Source organism: Grampus griseus (assembly GCF_964374135.1).
Source record: "Grampus griseus genome assembly, chromosome: 3".
Taxonomy (NCBI): Eukaryota; Metazoa; Chordata; class Mammalia; order Artiodactyla; family Delphinidae; genus Grampus; species Grampus griseus.
The window spans coordinates 80,372,059-80,393,311 of record NC_139019.1 but is presented as its reverse complement, the minus strand read 5'-3'; positions in this window follow the sequence as shown (position 1 = coordinate 80,393,311).

Genomic DNA, 21,253 nt, shown 5'->3' with positions numbered 1-21,253 from the left:
TACCAGAATTTACCAAAGTGTATTGCTTACCAAGATCCAAGTGCAGATTGGACTATTCAATAGAATTGCAAAGTTTGCCAATTTTTCATCTTAAACTTTAATCAGTTAAACACAATTTTGAATAGAAAAATCCAAAAGTATATAAAGTCTCCTGTGTAAAATAGGAATGATTCAGAAAGGACTATGAAAAATTAATTTTTTTTAACCTGTCGTCAAAAACCTGGCCATCTCTGTTCTGACAAGGAGGATGAGATCAGCAAAGGCAACACTGACTGAAGAAAGAAATGAGGTGGATGGTACTTGAAATTAGATCTCTTATTGTTTTTTAATCTTTATTTTCTATATGACTTATTTCCAACAAACCCCACCCCAGCTATAAGCACCATAACCCTCTCTGTTCTACTTTTGTTTTAAAAAAAAAGTTTAACCTCTCCAATTTCTCTCTCTTAGACTTCATTCCAACATGGGCTAGAACACTCATCATAAACCTTTTAATTCATTTAGTTATTTTATTTCCACTATTCTTACTAGTCAGGTGGTAATTATCTTTTATAATTTTAGTTGATTATATAATAATTTTAGGTTTAGAGAAATATTGTAAAGGTAGAACAGAGAACTAATTCCCATATACCATTCACTCAAGTTTCCCCTAATGTTAACAGAGCCATGGTATTGAGAGATTTGTCAAAACTAGGAAATTAACACTGGTACATTACTATTATCTAAAATTACAGAATTCATATTTCACTAGTTTCCACCAATGTCATTTTTCTGTTCTAGAATCCAATCCAGGATATTACATTTCAGGTAGTCATCATTTCCTTAGTCTTCTCTGTGACAGTTTTTAATGCTTATTTTTCATGATCTCGAGAGTTTTGAAGAGTGTACTGGTCAGGTACTCAGTTTGGGTTTGTTTGATGTTTTTATCATGATAAGGCTGGAGGTAAGGCGTTTTGGAAAAAATCCCACAGAGATGACTTGTATGTCTTATTTTCTCATATGACTTATTATTGTGACATTAAACTTGATCACTTGGTTTAGCTCTTCCAACTTTCTCTACTGTAAGGTTCCTATTTTTGCTTTTACTCACTGTATACTGTGGAAGCAAGTCACTAAATCCAGACAGTTATTAAAGGGGAAAAGAATTAAGTTCCATCTCCTAGAGAGTAATTTTCTTCAAAAATTATAATTTTTCTGTAAGAAAGATTTGTCATTTCTGCCCCATTTATTTATTTATTCAATAATTTATATAAGCATGAAATTACATACAGGTATCTTATACTTTGGGTTACAATCTATTATTCCATGACTTTTTGCTCAACTTTTCCAGCTTTGGCCGTTGAGAACTATTTCAGGTTGGCTCCTGCTTCCCTTTGACCTGCCTCCCAAACTTTCTTTGGCACTACAAAATGTGGGTTCATAATGGTCTTGTCTTGCTCAAGTCTAGGAATCAGCCAGGTTCTGAAGGGCTTTCATGCCTTTTATTGAAGAATGGCTTTAGAAACCCAAATCTGGGCTCTCAGTGTGATTGATGCTACTGGGCTATCACTGCTTCTAGGCCCTCTCAGCAGGCAGTGCTCAAATTATATGCATAGCTCCTAACCCATGTATACACACATATCTATATTATCTGTATCTCTCTATGTATATTAAGCTAAATATGACTTTATACTGCTATCTCAGATTCTAATCCAGCACCAGTGGGTTCACTGTGACTTATTTATAACTTCCTTATCTGATAGTGAGATACCTGTCCCTCATTAGCTACAATTTATTGATTTTGTTCAGCCCTAATATACTCATAACATAGTTTTAGAATTGAAAATCCATACCCCTAGGAGAAGTAAGGTTATGAAATAGAGTAATGTTTATGTACAGTTACTTTTTTCTTTGGTCTCACAGTTTCCACTCCAAATACCATCCTGCAAAATTACTTAGGTCAGCTCTTTTTCTCCCCCACCACCTTCAGTGAAGTTGCCATACATTTGCAATAAAATTATATTCATTTGCCCTAATGTGCATTCTATTCTTGGACTCTCAAATTTAGTTGATCTTGTTTTTTTTTATTTGCATATGTTAAATTTAACTCTTTGTGATGTACAGTTTCTAAGGGTTTTGATAAATGCATACCATCAAGTATCTACTACTCCAGTAACATACAGAACAGTTACATCTCCCTAAAATCTTCTCTGCACAGCCCTTTTGTAGTCGCCACTGTGTCCTCTACCCCCAAACACAGGCAACCGTTGATCTATTTTCTGTCAACATACCTGCCTTTTCCTCTTGGATCTGGCTTCTTTCACTTAGTAAAATCTACTTAAGATTTATTCATGTCACTGAACCAATTAGCAGTTTTTCCCTCCTACTGTTTAGTAGTATTCCACTATTGTTGGTGTATAGTAATGCCAGAGATTTCTGTGCATTAATTTTGTATCCTGTAGCATTACAAACTTCATTGATTAGTTCTAGTAGTTTTCTGGTAGCATCTTTAGGATTTTCTATGTACAGTATCATGTCATCGGCAAATAGTGACAGTTTTACTTCTTTTCTGATTTGGATTCCTTTTATTTCTTTTTCTTCTCTGATTACTGTGGCTAGGACTTCCAAAACTATGTTGAATAAGAGAGATGAGAGTGGACATCCTTGTCTTGTTCCTGATCCTAGTGGAAATGCTTTCATTTTTTCACCATTAAGTATGATGCTTGCTGTGTGTTTGTCATATATGGCCTTTATTATCTTGCAGTAGGTTATCCCTATGCCCATTTTCTGGAGAGTTTTTATCATAAATGGGTATTGAAATTTGTCAAAAGCTTTTTCTGCATCTTTTGAGATGATCATATGGTTTTTATTCCTTAATTAGTTAATGTGGTGTATTACATTGATTGGTTTGTATGTATTGAAGAATCCTTTCATCCCTGGGATAAATCCCACTTGAGCATGGTGTATGATCCTTTTAATGTGCTGTTGGACTCTGGTTGCTAGTATTTTGTTCAGAATTTTTGCATCTATGTTCATCAGTGATATTGGTCTATAATTTTTGAGATATCATTTTCTGATTTTGGTATCATGGTGATGGTGACTTTGTAGAATGAATTTGGGAGTACTTCTCCCCATGCAATTTTTTGGAAGAGTTTGAGAAAGATTGGTGTTATCTCTTCTCTAAATATTTCATAGAATTCCCCTCTGAAGCCATCTGGTCCTGGACTTTTGTTTGTTGGAAGATTTTTTTTTTTTTTTTTTTTTTTGCGGTACGCGAGCCTCTCACTGTTGTGGCCTCTCCCGTTGCGGAGCACAGGCTCCGGATGTGCAGGCTCAGCGGCCATGGCTCATGGGCCCAGCTGCTCTGCAGCATGTGGGATCTTCCCAGACCGGGGCACGAACCCGTGTCCCCTGCATCGGCAGGTGGACTGTCAACCACTGCGCCACCAGGGAAGTCCTGTTGGAAGATTTTTAATTACAGTTTCAATTTCATTACTTGTGATAGGTCTGTTTATATTTTCTAATTCTTCCTTGTTCAGTCTTGGAAAATTGTACCTTTCCAAGAATTTGTCCATTTCTTCATGGTTCTCCATTTTATTGGCATATAATTGCTTGTAGTAGTCTCTTATAATCCTTTGTATTTCTGCAGTGTCAGTTGTGATTTCTCATTTTTCATTTCTAATTTTATTGATTTGCATCCTCTTCCTTTTTTTCTTGATGAGTCTGGCTAAGGGTTTATCAATTTTGTTTGTCTTCTCAAAGAACCAGCTTTTAGATTTTTTGATCTTCACTATTGTTTTCTTCATTTCTATTTCATTTATTTCTGCTGATTTTTATGGTTTCTCTCCTTCTACTGACTTTGGGATTTCTTTGTTCTTCTTTCTCTAGTTGTTTTAAGTGTAGGGTTAGATTGTTTATTTGAGATTTTCTTGTTTTTTGAGGTGAGATTGAATTGCTATAAACTTCCCTCTTAGAACTGCTTTTGCTGTGTCCCATATGTTTTGGTTGTCATGTTTTCATTGTCATTTGTTTCTATGTATTTTTTAATTTCTTCTTTGATTTCTTCAGTGATCTGTTGGTTATTTAGTAGTACACTGTTTAGCCTCCATGTATTTGTGTTTTTTACAATTTTTTTCCTGTGATTGATTTCCAATCTCATAGTGTTGTGGTCAGAAAAGATGCTTGATATGATTTCAGTTTTCTTAAATTTTCTGAGACTTGATTTGTGACCCAAGATGTGATCTATTCTGGAGAATGTTCCATGTGCACTTGAGAAGAAAGTGCATTCTACCAGTTTTGGATGGAATGTTCTCTAAATATCAGTTAGATCTATCTGGTCTATTGTGTCATTTAATGCTTATGTTTCCTTATTTATTTTCATTTTGGATGATCTGTCCATTGGTATAATTCAGGTGTTAACGTTCCCTGCTATTACTGTGTTACTGTCGGTTTCTCCTTTCATGGTTGTTAGCATTTGCCTTATGTATTGAAGTGCCCCTATGTTGGGTGCATAAACATTTATAATTGTTATATCTTCTTCTTGGATTTGTTCCTTGATCATTATGTACTGTCTCTCCTTATCTCTTGTAACACTCTTTATTTTAACGTCTATTTTATCTGATATGAGTATTGCTACTCCAGCTTTCTTTTGATTTCCATTTGCACGGAGTATCTTTTTCCATCCTTTTTCAGTCTGTATGTGTCCTTAAGTGAAGTTTGTCTCTTGTAAACAGCATATATATGGGTCTTGTTTTTGTAACCATTCAGCCAGTCTGTGTCTTTTGGTTGTGGCATTTAATCCATTTACGTTCAAGGTTATTATCGATATGTATGTTACTATTACCATTTTCTTAATTGTTTTAAGTTTGCTTTTCTGGGTCTTTTTCTTCTCTTGTGTTTCCCACTTAGAGAAGTTTCTTTAGCCTTTGTCATAAAGGTGGTTTGGTGGTGCTGAATTCTCTTAGCTTTTGTTTGTCTGAAAAGCTTTTGACTCTCCATTGAATCTGAATGAGATCCTTGCTGGGTAGAGTAATCTTGGTTGTAGGTTTTTCTCTTTCATCACTTTAAGTATATCCTGCCACTCTCTTCTGGCCTGTAGAGTTTCCACTGAAAATTCAGCTGATAACCTTATGGGGATTCCTTTGTATATTATTGTTTTTCCCTTGCTGCTTTTAATATTTTTTGTTTGAATAATTTTTGTTAGTTTGGTTAATATGTGTCTTAGAGTGTTTCTCCTTGGAATTATCCTGTATGGACTCTCTGTGCTTCCTGGACTTGAGTGACCGTTTCCTTTCCTATGTTAGGGAAATTTTCCACTATAATCTCTTCATTTTCTCAGACCCTTCCTTTTTCTCTACTTCTTCTAGGACCCCTATAATTCAAATGTTGGTGTGTTTCATGTTGTCCCAGAGTTCTCTGATATTGTCTTCAATTATTTTCATTCTTTTTTCTTTATTTGTCTCCTCAGCAGTTATTTACACCATTTTGTCTTCCAGCTCACTTATTTGTTCTTCTACCTCCGTTATTCTGCTTTTGATTCCTTCTAGTGTATTTTTCATTTCAGTTATTGTGTTGTTCATCTCTGTTTGTTTGTTCTTTAGTTCTTCTAGATCTTTGTTAAACATTTCTCATATTTTCTCAATCCATGCCCCATTCTATTTCTGAGATTCTGGATCATCTTTACTACCATTACTCTGAATTCTTTTTCAGGTACATTGCCTATTTCCTTTTCATTTATTTGGTTTTGTAGGTTTTTACCTTGCTCCTTCATCTGTGACATTTTTTTTTTTGCCCTCTTTTTTTTTTTTTTTTTTTTGAGTGGGATTGTGTTCCTGTTTTACTTGTTGTTTGGCCTGAGGCTTCCAACACTGGAGTTTGTAAGCTATTGTGTAGAGCTATGTCTTGGTGTTGAGATGAGGAACTCTGTGCAACCTCACTCTGCTGAATATTCCCTGGGGTCTGAGGTTCTGTTAGTCCGGTGGTTCGGACTCAGAGCTCCAGTTCCTTTTATACCTGTCTGTAGCTGTCTTGGCTTGCTTAACATTGAAGTACTATAGGGGGCCACGTGCAGAGGCCTCACTCCTAACAAGTTGCATTAGGGTTCCCAGCACAGGACTGCCCCATCTGACACTTCAGCTGCAGGCCATGTGCAAAAGCATCCCACAAGACACCATGATTCAAGATGGTGGAATCAGGCTGAGTGCAGAGAGGCTTCACCCAGCACTGGATCTCTACACTTAAAATTTTTTAAAGAGGGTAAATCTCAAGTGTTCTTACCAAAGGAAAAAAAAAAAAAAAAGAAATGCAAGATTCTTGATATAGAAATAAAGTTAAAAAGTGGATAGAATTGTTTGATAGTTTGTCTTGGCACATTTTATTCAGCAGTTGTCATAGACACAACTATTTAGGAATATACTTAGTGATTTACAAACCCATAATTTATAAATTTTTAATATGTTTATGATTACTTTCTCAAGGGTCTTAATTTAAACTCTTCTCTCATTTATTTATTCAAAAATATGTATTAACACAGTATTACATGCCACTTGCTAAGCCCTTTTCAGGTATATAGCAGAGAAGTCTCAGAGAATATAGAACTAGAAAAGAATAATATTGTCATTTGGCCTAATTTGTCATTTGTTTGTAGAAGTGAATAGAATTAGACAAAGGCAAGCTATTTCTATAATCTTGTCCTCTGGCTCATTCTAAAGTAAAGTCTCAGTAAAGTCTAGTCTAATTCTGCCTTGCCTGCAGACATTTATTAAAAGCTAGACATAGATTTAAAACTTTTTTATGAATTTGGTGTATCCTCACCCCTCTGTCATATTTTAAGACACCTTACACGAAGCCTTGTGAGAATTTCCAGTGGCTGGATTCAAATATCTATCAGAATAGGATGAAAAAGAATCCTGCAAACAGGGTTATGACACAAACCATCTGTGGATCAAGTGTAATGTATGAAGTCCTCTTTTGAGTTTTATGCCATGTTCATAAAGGGGTAAATTCCCACTCTAAATATTTTAGCCTATCCTTATTGCCATAATAAAATAACTTTAAAAAATTAAAATTCATTTTAACATTAATTATTTGAATGAACAAACCTTGTGGTGATGACATGAGGTATGAAAGCTGAATCTTTTGTAGCATGCAGTTTTAGAGTGTAGACTTTCTGAGTAAATGTTAGGGATCATCTTTAGAGTAGAAATTCCTTTAAAAGGCCACCAATGGTCCCTAGTGAATAGGGACCTAGTGGTTTGAACATGGAAGAATTAATTGATACAGATATGTTTTGTAAAGAAGATATAACTACATTTCACAATCTAGAGACCATATAACCTATGTGAAAAAACCTGATTATTTTGGGGCAACTTGTCCTTCCTGAACCTCTAATATTGACTTTTTAATCCCCAAATCAGACATGTATTTAGTAATCATAGCTGATAAATTTTTATAGCTAAGTGACATTTTTTTACCTATTTATTGACTCTTTCAGAATAACATGTAAACTTCTCAAACATAATAATCGTGTCTTGTATATCATTTTGTATCCACTGCCTTGCACAGTATCTGAATTTTAATTGTCATTCAATAAGTATGCCATAGGTCAGTACTTTTCAGAATCCAATTTGTTCTCTTTAAAAATTGTCATTTGGCTCCTTTCCTATTTTACCTTACTCAGAATATGTAATTGCTAAATATTTGCATTTGAAATGTGTCCAACATCCCAAATGCCATTTGTATGAACCTGGAAATGGGAAGTCACTTAACATGGCCAGATGCTCTCCTGGTGTCTCCTCACCTACAGCTAATAAAGTAATTGACCAATTGCAACAGAAACTGAAATTTAACAACATATGGACACAGCAGGATGGACCAGCTGAACATCTGCACTGGTTTAAGTTACTTTTGATGATTAACAGATATTTACATCTTCACTATGAATGCATTTGTCTATCAGAGAAAGTAGAAATAATGAGTCAACTAGCTCCTTCTATTTTCACAAAGTTAAAAAAATATATACTGTTGTAGTCATTGGAATTTTCTGCTAACATCAGCTCATTTTGTCATTTGCTTTCCTAACACTGTTGCCATGAATTTCTTTGAAATACTTGTGTGCCAAGCATTGCTCTGCATAATTCATATACAGGCATACCTTGGAGGTACTGTGGGTTCACTTCTAGACCACCACAATAAAGGGAATATCACAATAAAACAAGTCGCATAATTTTTTTAGCTTCCCAGTGCATATTAAAGTCAGATAAACACTATACTGTAGTCTGTCATGTGTGCAATAATAGCATATGTCTGAAAAAACAATGTACATACCTTAGTTAAAAATGCTTTATTGCTTAAAAAAAAAGAAAGGCTAACCATCATCTAAGCCTTCAGAATCTTTTTGTTGACAGAGAGTCTTGCCTCAATGTTGATAATTGCTGATTGTTCAGGGTGATAGTTCCTGAAGGTTGAGTGACTGTGGCAGTTTCTTAAAAGAAGATGACAATGAAGTTCGCCACATCAATTGACTCTTACTTTCATGAACAGTTTTTCTGTAGCATGCAATATTGTTTGATAGTGTTTTCACTCAAAGTAGAACTTCTTTCAAAATTGGAGTCAGTCCTCATAAATCCTGCCACTGTCTTATCAACTAAGTTTATGTAATGTTCTAAATCCTTTGTTGTCATTTCAACAATCTTCACAGCATGTTCACCAGCAGTATTTTCCATCTCAAGAAACCACTTTCTTTGCTCATCTATCAGAAGCAACTCCTCATATGTTCAAATTTCATCATGAGATTGCAACAATTCAGTTACATCTTCAGGGTCCACTTCTAATTTTAGTGCTCTTGCTGTTTCTGACACATATGCAGTTATTTCCTCCACTGAAGTCTCTTACCCCTCAAAGTCATCCATGAGCATTGGAATCAACTTCTTTCAAACTCTTGTTAATGTTGATATTCTGATCTCTTCCCATGAAACTTGAATGTTCTTAATGGCATGTAGAATGGTGAATCCTTTCTGAAGGTTTTCAATTGATTTTTCCCAGATCCATCAAAGGAATCACTATCTATGGCAGCTATAGCATTATGAATTGTATTTCTTAAAGAATAAGACTTGAAATTCAAAATTACTCCTTGATCCATGGCTGCAGAATGAGTATTATATTAGCAGGCATGAAAAAAAATGAATTTTGTGGTACATCTCCATCAGAACTCTTGGGTGACCAGGTGCATTGTCAATGAACAGTAATATTTTGAAAGGGATCTTTTTTCCAAGCAGCAGGTATCAACCGTGGGCTTAAAATATTCAGTTATCAACAGATAAGTTGTCATCCAGGCTTTGTTTTTCTATTATAGAGCATGACAGGGTAGATTTAGCATGATTCTTAAGGTCCCTAAGATTTTCAGAATGGCAAATGAGCATTGGCTTCAACTCAAGTCACCAGCTGCATTAGCCCCTAACAAAAGAATCAACCTGTCCTTTGAGGGTTTGGAGCCAGATGTTGTCTTCTCCCTAGCTATGAAAGGCCTAGGTGGCATCTTCTTCCAAAAATAGAATATTTTGTCCACAATGCAAATCTGTTGTTTAGCATAGCCACCTTCATTATCTTAAGTGGATCTTCTGGATAATCTTCCACAGCTTCTACATCAGAACTTGCTACTTCACCTTGCACTCTTAAGTTATAAAGATGGCTTCTTTCCTTAAACCTATGTACCAACCTCTGCTAGCTTTAAACTTTTCTTTTGCAGCTTCCTCAACTCTCTCAGCTTTTAAAGAATAGAAGAGAGTTAGGGCCTTTCTCTGGAGTAGGCTTTGACTTAAGGGATTGTTGTGGCTGGTTTGATCTTCTATTCAGACCATAGAAACTTTCTCCATAAAAGCTGTTTCACTTTCTTATTATTCTTATGGTCACTGGAGTAGCACTTTTTTTTTTTTTACATCTTTATTAGAGTATAATTGCTTTACAATGGTGTGTTAGTTTCTGCTTTATAACAAAGTGAATCAGTTATACATATACATATGTTCCCTTATCTCTTCCCTCTTGTGTCTCCCTTCCTCCCACCCTCCCTATCCCACCCATCCAGACGATCACAAAGCACCAAGCTGATTGGAGTAGCACTTTTAATTTCCTGCAAGAACTTTCCCTTTGCATTCACAACTTGGCTAACTCTTTAGTGCAAGAGGCATAGCTTTTGGCCTGTCTTGGCTTTCAACATTCCTTCCTCACAAAGTTTAATCATTTCTAGCTTTTGATTTAAAGTGAGAGGCACTTCCTTTCACTTGAACATTTAGAGGCCATTGTAGGGTTGATAATTAGCCAAATTTCAGTATTGCTGTGTCTCAGAGAATAGAGATACCCCAAGAGAGACAGTAGAACAGCTGACTGGTGGAGCAGGCAGAACACACTCAACATTTATTAAGTTTGCTGTTTTATGTGGGCATGGTTTGTAGAGCTCAGAAACAATTAAAATAGTAATATCAAGTATCACTGATGACAGATCAGAATAACAATATAATAATGAAAAAGTTTGAAATAGTTCAAGAATTTCCAAAATGTGACAGAGGCATGAAGTGAACAAATGTTGGAAAAATGGCGCCAGTAGACTTGCTTGATGCAGGGTTGCCACAGACTTTTAATTTGTAAAAAATAACGCAATGTCTGCAAAATGCAATAAAATGAAGCACAATAAAACAAGGTATGTCTGTATATCAACTCATTTTCCTTCAAAATTATTGTATGGATTAAGTACTGTTTTAATCCTAGTTTTACAGATGGAGAAAGTGAGACAGAAAAGGTTGAGAGAACTTGCCCAGGGTCACACAGATGTAGAATAGAGGAAAGCAATCTGGCTCCAGAGTACATACTCTGAATCACTGTGCCCCTGGGTTCTCTATCATATTTTCTTAAGTGCTCTTTCATGCCCATCATAGTACGTATACAAGAAAATTCATAGCAGCTTTTCTAAAGCCCACAACAACTTTAATTTCCATCAGCACTACAATGGATAAATAAATTGTGGTATACTAATATATCATTCATATATATTAATGAAAAAGAATGAATTAATGAAACACTTAAAATAGATAAATTCATTAGTATTGTGAGCAAAAGAAGGCAGAAAACAGAGTACATACTGTGAGATTCTGTTTATACAGAGTTAAAACGAGCCTCTCTAACTGATGATGATTGAAGCCATACTGTTTTCCTATTTGGGTATGAGGCATTGACTTGAATGCATCACATGCATACTGAAAAAAAAAAAATCTGATGTAATGAGAAGTTCTGTGTTTTGATCTAGGTGGTAGGGAAACATTCACCAAAATACATACTTAAAATGTTTCACTTCATATGTCTTCCTGTATTTATTGTATAATTCTATTAGCACAACATTGTAAGTCACCTATACTTTAATAAAATTTTTAAAAAAGATAATTAGCCACCTCTTGTAATTCATTTACTGAGCAACTCTTCTGTCATCATCTTTACACTGGTTGAGTAATTATTGAAATATCTCCTAAAAGTTTAGGGTATATATCTAAATATAGTAATCATTCCCTTATAAAATTACAAGTGCATTTTAATCTTTTCTGACATTTTCTCATTACCAACCAATCAATTCTTGTATGTTAGAAGAGTACAGGGTTCCACTTACCACCTCCTCAGCTTCTAAGAGATAAAATTGTTAACATTCAAATGAACAATGCAATTTCTGTTCTCTTTGGAGCAAAATGTAAATTAGAATTACTCTGCATTATTGCATTTTTTTTCCTTCAAAGTACTCATTTGTTTTTTCCTCTCTTATCAAAATTTCATTTTAAAGTTTTTTTTTTTTGGTTTGTTTTGTTTTATCACTTAACCTGCTATCTTTGAATGAATTCTTTCCAGTTTTTCCAATACTCAGTTCTGCATCAAGAAAATGTCAACCTTTTGTTAGAAACTGTTGTTGAGAAGAATTAATATTTATCATCTGTATAGTGTTCTAATCACTTTCAGTATAATTCTTTCTCTTCCAATGTCACATTCTTCCAATGAGACAATCATCGAAAACACTGCCTATCTGCCTATTCTATTCAACATTTTAGTTTGAAGTTGGAAATTTCTTTGGCCATATCAATCTTTCATGGTTAAATTAGCAACAGTGAACATGAGTTGTTAGATTTTCCCAGCATTTCTAATCAGAACATACTCAGGGAGAATTGTTCAGTTGGCTCTGCCTTAGACTACTTCCATAGTTCTCTCAGCTTAAAGTCTGCAGCTCAAAATTCATATTTTTTTCTTTCTGAGTTTTGTAACTTATTTTTTTCACCATCTAGCATAAGCAAACAATCTTTATTTGTCCATAATAGAATGCCACTGCTTTAGCAGAAAGTCTAAATTTATCCTCTTACTTGTTAAACAATTACTGGTAATGGATAAAGTTTTTATGGGTTTTGTTTTTCATTATTTACCTCTGTAGTGTTTTGCAACTCTCTCAACCTTCTAAAAAAAACCCCTGCCAGCTCAACTATCCTTTTGAATTATTTTTCATCTCTAATAATTCAGAGATATAAAGATTTCTGAAGTTCTTTCTCTTTAGACGTTGTTACATAAAGGCCAAGCCATTGGGAAAATACCTTGAATTGATAACACAAACATAGAATGTCTTTTGGAGCTCCCTGAAAAGTTTTCCCTAGTGTGTGCCTATTGTGGATCTCATAATCATTAGAATCCACTGTAGTAATTCATGAACCTGTCTTTGCCATACCTGCTCACCACTAGATTCTTTGTCCTTAAATCATTTTCTTCCTATTTCTTAAATTGTTTTAGCAAAACTAGAAAATCTGCTGCAAAACCATAGCCTATTTCAAATACTTCTCTAACATACTTATAGTTAAACTTGGTGTGCTGATAGATTACTTCTGTTGAAAAAATAGGTAATACAGGTTTACATACACACAAAAAATGTTAGTGTGTATATAGGCAATCTACAAGTACATAATGACTTATGAAATAATGTTTATGAATTCTAAGTCTTTAGGACGAATGCTATGTTTGTTTAGAAGGATGTCTTGATTAGTGCTTAAGGTAGAAGGTGGGACACCCAACACTACTAGGGAGAAATTCATCTGCATTATGGAGGTGAAAGAAATTGGAGATCCGGAGAGCAAACAGGAGGCTGAAGGGAGGAGTAGAGATTAAGGAAATATAGAGCAAGGGAACCAATTAAGATATTTTCATGTCACAGATACTTATTAAGAACCAGCTGTGATTCAGGCATTATTCTAGTTACTGCGAACACAAGATTGAACTAGAAACCCATTTCTAATTCTCAGTGGCCTGACATCTTTGTAGGCAATAAAAGACATCAAATAAGTAATTGAACAGAACAAATTCAGAAAGTAACAGGTATAGTGAAGAAAATAGAGCAATGCTGTGGGGAGTGAAAGTAGGAAGCTCTTTAGAATAGGGTGTCCTGAGGTATCTCTCCATGGAGCTACCCTGTGAAGCACTAGGAAGAGTGTTAGAGGACAGGGAATAGCTCTGTGATGCATGCAAGGCTCTAGACCAAGACCCTCCAGCCCAGTGTTTCAGTGACTCCAATGAACTCATAAATGTTTCATTTAAGTAATTTTTAAATATGGAAATAAAAGCATGTATCTAGATTTCATGGTGAGATCCAGACGGTGAGGGGAGCACAGAATACGTGGAACTCGCAGCTTCAGAGGCACAGAAAGCTCTGGAGTTGCTGCCTAATGGGGCATTTGGCTCCAGAGGTGCTCTATCCATATGTAGTACTTCTTTCTCAGTTAATTACGTATGTTAACACACTTATAATGGTAGCTAAATAATGAAGGAGAAAGTAAAGAAAGTCCAAAAAAATGTGTGTATAAGAATGTATATCTTGGGACTTCCCTGGCAGTCCAGTGGTTAAGACTCTGCACTCCCAATGCAGGGGGCATAGGTTCGATCCCTGGTCTGGGAACTAAGATCCTGCATGCGATGAGGCCAAAAAAAAAAAAAAAGTGTGTATCTTAATCTAGCAACACAAAATATGTATGTTCTCCAAAGCACTAAAAACCTTACTATACTAATGATAACATATAAAATATTCCAAACAGTAATAAATGTGTGAGTATGCATGTGTATATTTATATTTATATATGCCCCTATCTTTTATCTTCAGCTAAATAAAAGGAAATTGAAGCAGTGGCAGATAGAAAAATTAATCGCCCCAAACAGAATGGAATACAGGAGGGATACTGGCCTTGATATCTGAGTCACTGCACCATTTGCTACCTCTAGAAGAGCTGTGAAATTAGTTAAGCTACCTATGATAGCTTCATCATATCTAAAATGAATCTAAGTCACATAGAGTTTGGGTGAAGAGTATATGAAACTGTATAGCAGCAAATGTAACAGCGATAAAGAGAGCCACTAAAGTAATGTCATTACTGAGAACATATAGTTTGGACTTAAACTATTTGTGTCTAAGTTCCAGCTTTGCCACTTAGTAGTATTACTGCTAATGCTTTGAGGAAGCCATGTCACTTCTCCAAAATTCACAGTTTTCAGAATTAACAAGGAGTGATCATAATAGTTCATATACTTATATATATAGCATATATTCATTATTTCTGTAAAATCATAAATTGGAGCCACTCTTATTTTCAAGGTGATTATTAGTTTATTGGTTATTGTTACTACTTTCCCTTATGCCACTTCTTTTTTGAACATTTGATTTTAAATCATCAGTGAGAGAGTAAGGAATTTAAATTTATTTACTTGGTGGTTTTGGATAGCTGTTATAAGTTTGTTATCAAAGTTTGTTACTTGTGGACAAATGAGTTTCAAGGACTTTGTGAAGATTTTAACTTAAAAAAAAATGCTTCTTCATATGAAGTGAGTTGGCTCTATTATACCCTCCTCTATTCTCACAATTTTAGGAAATAATAAGGTCCCAGAAGCAGCCACAAATAGTACTATTTCTGTAGTTCAAATGTTGACATTCTCAACCTAACCATGTCTTTCATCTGTTTTAAATGGAGAGGTTAGATGTCTGGTTTATTTTACCAGCTGTATTTAGAGTAATTAGAAGGGAAGTTGTTTAGGACCAGGACTTCTGGAAAGACCATGCATTTCTGTTAGACACCTTCCTCTTATCTGCCCTTATAAGGCCTGTTCATTCCCACTCTAGTCCAGTGGGCTCCACAATCTGAATTTATAGGAAAAAGATCCTTCTTTTAGCAACATCATATCCTCTTGAGAAATCATCTGGTAACATGCCTTGCACTTTTGGGTTTGCACAGAGAATACAGGAGCACATCTGAGGTTCTCTTGTAGTGTAGTATTTTGTTCTTACAACTCTCACATTGACCCTGAAACTAATCCAAAGGTTGCTTAAATGTAGGACATCTGTAGCATAGGAAATTCAGTATTCTATCATATTTTATCACTATTATCAAGGAGAGCTCACATCCCAGTATATATTCCAGCTAGTAGGTTACAGGGTGACACTTGCTCACTAGTACCATAGTGAATCTCCCAATGTGTAATGGCTAGTATCAAAATGGGAAGGTAATAGTTTTGTCTTTGTTTAGTTTTCTCATTTGAGCCTATGGTAGCATGTGACTGAATTCACAGAGAAGATGCAGCTCAAGACATCCGTGAAATCTGTTAATGAATATTAAATTTAAATATAGCTATTAGTGTGGAATTCTGATATACATTACACATGTAAACACTTCTACCTTAGTTGTTGTAATATAAGCAAAATGGTAAGATGGTCTAAATCCATGAAATCATCTGTGTAAATTTAATGTCCATAGTACAAATCTGAAGTAATAGCCCTGAACATAAACATGGAAGACACATGTATTATTTGCTCCCTCCAAGAAGAGACTGTATAACGAGCAGTGTCAGTAGCTCTGCATTATGAAAAGGTGAAAAGATACTGCTCTTACAGACATTTAGAACTGCTAGTTACTAGCCTAGGCAAAAATAGGTGGCTCAAGCTATGAGTTTTGAATCTGAATTAAGATATCCTTGAGTATCCTACGTAAACAAGGCAGGAAATAACTAAACTATAAAATCCCATTTTCTTGCATTAACAAAGCCTGTTTAAGAGCACACAAAGAAAATGCAGGAGTCCACATATCAGTGTGTGAGGAAAAACTTTTGAGCTGACAATAATCCTTGAAGAAAGGAGCCAGCCAGCCAGCCAGTCTATGATATCACAGTTCTCACAATAAAGAGTCAATCATGAGGCGGTGGTTGGGGGACCTTCAAGATAGCAGAGGAGTAAGACGTGTAGATCACCTTCCTCCCAACAAATATATCAGAAATACATCTACCTGTGGAAAAACTCCTACAGAACACCTACTGAACACTGGCAGAAGACCTCAGACCTCCCAAAAGGCAAGAAACTCCCCACGTACCTGGGTAGGGCAGAAGAAAAAAAGAAAAAAATGGGACAAAATAATAGGGACAGGACCTGCACCTCTGTGAGGGAGCTGTGAAGGAGGAAAAGTTTCCACACACTAGGAAGCCCCTTCACTGATGGAGACGGGATGTGGGTGGGGGGGAAGCTTCGGAGCCATGGAGGAGAGTGCAGCAACAGGGGTGCAGAGGGCAAAGCAAAGAGATTCCTGCACAGAGGATCGGTGCCGACCGGCACTCACCAACCCGAGAGGCTTGTCTGCTCACCCGCTGGGGTGGGGTGGGGGCTGGGAGCTGAGGCTCAGGCCTCGGAGGTCAGACCCCAGGGAGAGGACTGGGGTTGGCTGCGTGAACACAGCCTGAAGGGGGCTAGTGCACCACAGCTAGCCGGAAGGGAGTCCAGGAAAAAGTCTGGACCTGCCGAAGAGGCGAGAGACCGTTGTTTCAGGGTGCACGAGAAGGCAGAGCACCACCCACCAACCACAGAAGGCAGAGCACTGTGTAAACGAGCTGCAGAGACGGGCTTGTGGGCATGACCCGCGGCTATCAGCTAAACCTCAGAGATGGGCCTGAAATGCTAATGCTACTGCTGCAGCCACCAAGAATCCTATGTGCAAGCACAGGTCACTATCCAGGGTCCAGTGATCCAAGGACAACTTCCCTGGGAGAACACATGGTGCACCTCAGGCTGTTGCAACGTCACAGTGGCTTCTGCCACTGCAGGCTCCCCCGCATTCCAATTAGGACTACTGTACCCCTCCCTCCCCCTGGCCTGAGTGAGTGAGAGCACCCTAATCAGCTGCTGCTTTAACCCCCTCCTCTCTGGGCGGGGAACAGATGCCTGAGGGCGACCTACATGCAGAGGTGGGGCAAAAAACAAAGGTGAACACCAGGAGCTATGGGAACAAAGAATAGAATGGGAAATTTCTCTGTGCAGCCTCAGGAGCAGCGGATTAAATCACCACAATCAACTTGATGTACCCTGCATCTGAGGGATACCTGAATAGAAAACAAATCATCCCAAAATTGAGGAGGTGGACTTTGGGAACAACTGTAGACTTGGGGATTGCCGTCTGCGACTGCTTTGTTTCTGATTTTTATTTTTAACTTAGTTTAGATTTTAGTGCTTGTTATCATTGGTGGATTTGTTTATTGGTTTGGTTGCTCTCTTCTTTTTTTTAATATTATTTTTTAAAATTAAAAAATATTCTTTTTTCTCCCTTTTCTTCTGAGCCGTGTGGCTGACAGAGTCTTGGTGCTCTGGCCTGGTGTCAGGCCTGAGCCTCTCAGGTGGGAGAGCTGAGTTCAGGATGTTGGGACACCTGAGAACTCCCAGCCCCACATAATATCAACTGGAAAGAACTCTCCTCAAGATCTACATCTCAATGCTAAGACCCAGCTCCACGCAAGGGCCAGCAAATTCCAGCACTGGATGCCCCATGCCTGAACAACTAGCAAGACAGGAAAACAATGACACCCATTAGCAGAGAGGCTGCCTAAAATCATACTAAGTTCACAGACACCCCAAAACACATGACCAGACACGGCCCTGCCCACCAGAAAGACAAGATCCGGCCCCAGCAACCAGAACACAGGCACCTGTTCCCTCCAACAGGGAGCCTACACAAGCCACTGAACCAATCTCACCCACTGGGGGCAGACACCAAAAACAATGGAACTGTGAACCTAAAAACCTGTGAACAGGAGACCCCAAACACAGTAAGTTAAACAAAATGAGAAGACAGAGAAATATGCAGCAGATGTAGGAACAAGGTAAAAACCCACCAGACCAAACAAATGAAGAGGAAATAGGCAGTCTACCTGCAAAAGAATTCAGAGTAATGATAGTAAAGATGATCCAAAATCTTGGAAATAGAATGGAGAAAATACAAGAAACATTTAACAAGGACCTAGAAGAACTAAAGAGCAAACAGTGATGAACAGCACATTGAATGAAATTAAACATTCTCTAGAAGGAATCACTAGCTGAATAACTGAGGCAGAAGAACAGCTAAATGACCTGGAAGATAAAATAGTGGAAATAGCTACCACAGAGCAGAATAAAGAAAAAAAAAACAGAAGAAAAGAATTAAAGACAGTCTCAGAGACCTCTGGAACAACATTAGATGCACCAACATTCGAATTATAGGGGTCCCAGAAGAAGAAGAGAAAAAGAAAGGGACTGAAAAAATATTTGAAGAGATTATAGTTGAAAACTTCCCTAACATGGGAAAGGAAATCGTCAATTGAGTCCAGGAAGCACAGAGAGTCCCATACAGGATAAATCCAAGGAGAGACATGCCAAGATATATTAATCAAACTATCAAAAATTAAATACAAAGAAAAAATATTAAAAGCAGCAAGGGAAAAGCAACAAATAATATACAAGGGGATCCCCATAAGGTTGACAGCTGATCTTTCAGCAGAAACTCTGAAAACCAGAAGGGAGTGGGAGGACATATTTAAAGTGATGAAATGGAAAAACCTACAACCAAGATCACTCTACCCAGCAGGGATCTCATTCAGATTCGAGGGAGAAATCAAAACATTTACAAACAAGCAAAAGCTAAGAGAATTCAACACCACCAAATCAGATTTACAACAAATGCTCTAGGAATTTTTCTACACAGGAAACAGAAGAGAAGGAAAAACCTACAAAAACAAACCCAAAACAATTAAGAAAATGGACATAGGAACATAAATATCAATAATTACCTTAAATGTAAATGGATAAAGTGCTCCAACCAAAAGACATGGACTGGCTGAATGGATACAAAAGCAACACCCATATATATGTTGTCTACAAGAGATGCACTTCAGACCTAGGGACACATACAGAATGAAAGTGATGGGATGCAAAAAGATATTCCATGCAAATGGAAACCAAAAGAAACCTGGAGTAACAATTCTCATATCAGACAAAATAGACTTTAAAATAAGACTATTACAAGAGACAAAGAAGGACACTACATAATGATCAAGGGATCGATCCAAGAAGAAGATATAACAATTGTAAATATTTATACACCCAACCTAGGAGCACCTCAATACATAAGGCAAATGCTAACACCCATAAAAGGGGAAAGCGACAGGAACAAAATAATAGTAGAGGAGTTTAACACCCCTCTTTCACCAATGGACAGATCAACCAAAATGAAAATAAATAAGGAAACACAAGCTTTAAATGACACATTAGACAAGATAGACTTAGTTGATATTTATAGGACATTCCATCCAAAAACAACAGAATACACTTTCTTCTCAAGTGCTCATGGAACATTCTCCAGGATAGATCATATCTTGGGTCACATATCAAGCCTTGGTAAATTAAAGAAAATTGAAATCGTTTCAAGTATTGTTTCCAAGCACAATGCTATGAGACTAGATATCAATTACAGGGGGAAAAAACCCTGTAAAAATACAAACACATGGAGGCTAAACAGTACACTACAAAATAAATGAGATCACAGAAGAAATCAAAGAGGAAATTAAAAAATACCTAGAAACAAATGACAAGGTAAACACAATGACCCAAAACCTATGGGATGCAGCAAAAGCAGTTCTAAGATGGAAGTTAATAGCAATACAATCCTACCTCAAGAAACAAGAAAAATCTCAAATAAACAACCTAACCTTACACCTAAAGAACCGCCAAAGTTAGCAGAGGGAAAGAAATCATAAAGATCAGGTAAGAAGTAAATGAAAAAGAAGGAAAAAATAGCAAAGATCAATAAAACTAAAAGCTGTTTCTTTAAGAAGATAAACAACATTGATAAACCATTAGCCAGACTCATCAAGAAAAAAAGGGAGAAGACTCAAATCAACAGAATTAGAAACGAAAAAGGAGAAGTAACAACTGATACTGCAGAAATACAAAGGATCTTGAGAGATTACTACAAGCAACTATATGCCAATAAAATGGACAACCTGGAAGAAATGGACAAATTCTTAGAAAAGCACAACCTTCTGAGACTGAATCAGGATGAAATAGAAAATATAAACAGATGAATCACAAGCACTGAAATTAAAACTGTGATTAAAAATCTTTCAACAAACAAAGATATCTTCACAGGTGAATTCTAGCAAACATTTAGAGAAGAGCTAACACCTATCCTTCTCAAACACTTCAAAAATATAGCAGAGGGAGGAACACTCCCAAACTCATTCTATGAGTTCACCATCACCCTGATACCAAAATCAGACAAAGATGTCACAAAAAAACCCACTACAGGCCAATATCGCTAAAGAACAAGGATGGAAAAATCCTCAAGAAAATACTAGCAAACAGAATCCAATAGCACACTAAAAGGATCATACACGATGAAGAAGTATGGTTATCCCAGGAATGCAAGAATTCTTCAATATATACAAATCAATCAATATGATATACCATATGAAGGATAAAAACCTTATGATCATCTCAGTAGATGCTGAAAAAACTTTAGGCAAAATTCAACACCCATTTATGATAACCCTCCAGAAAATAGACACGGGACAACCTACCTCAACATAATAAGGGCCATATATGGCAAACCCACAGTAAACATCGTTCTCAATGATGAAAAATTGAAACCATTTCCTCTCACCACTATTATTCAACATTGTTTTGGAAGTCCTAGCCACAGCAATCAGAGAAGAAAAAGAAAATTAACCCAAATTGGAAAAGAAGTAAAACTGTCGCTGTTTGCACATGACATGATACTATATTTAGAGAATCCTAAAGATGCAACCAGAAAACTACTTGAGCTAATCAATGAATTTGGTAAAGTACCAGGATACAAAATTAATGCGCAGAAATCTCTTGCATTCCTATACACTAACAACAAAAAATATGAAAGAGAAATTAAGGAAACACTCCTAT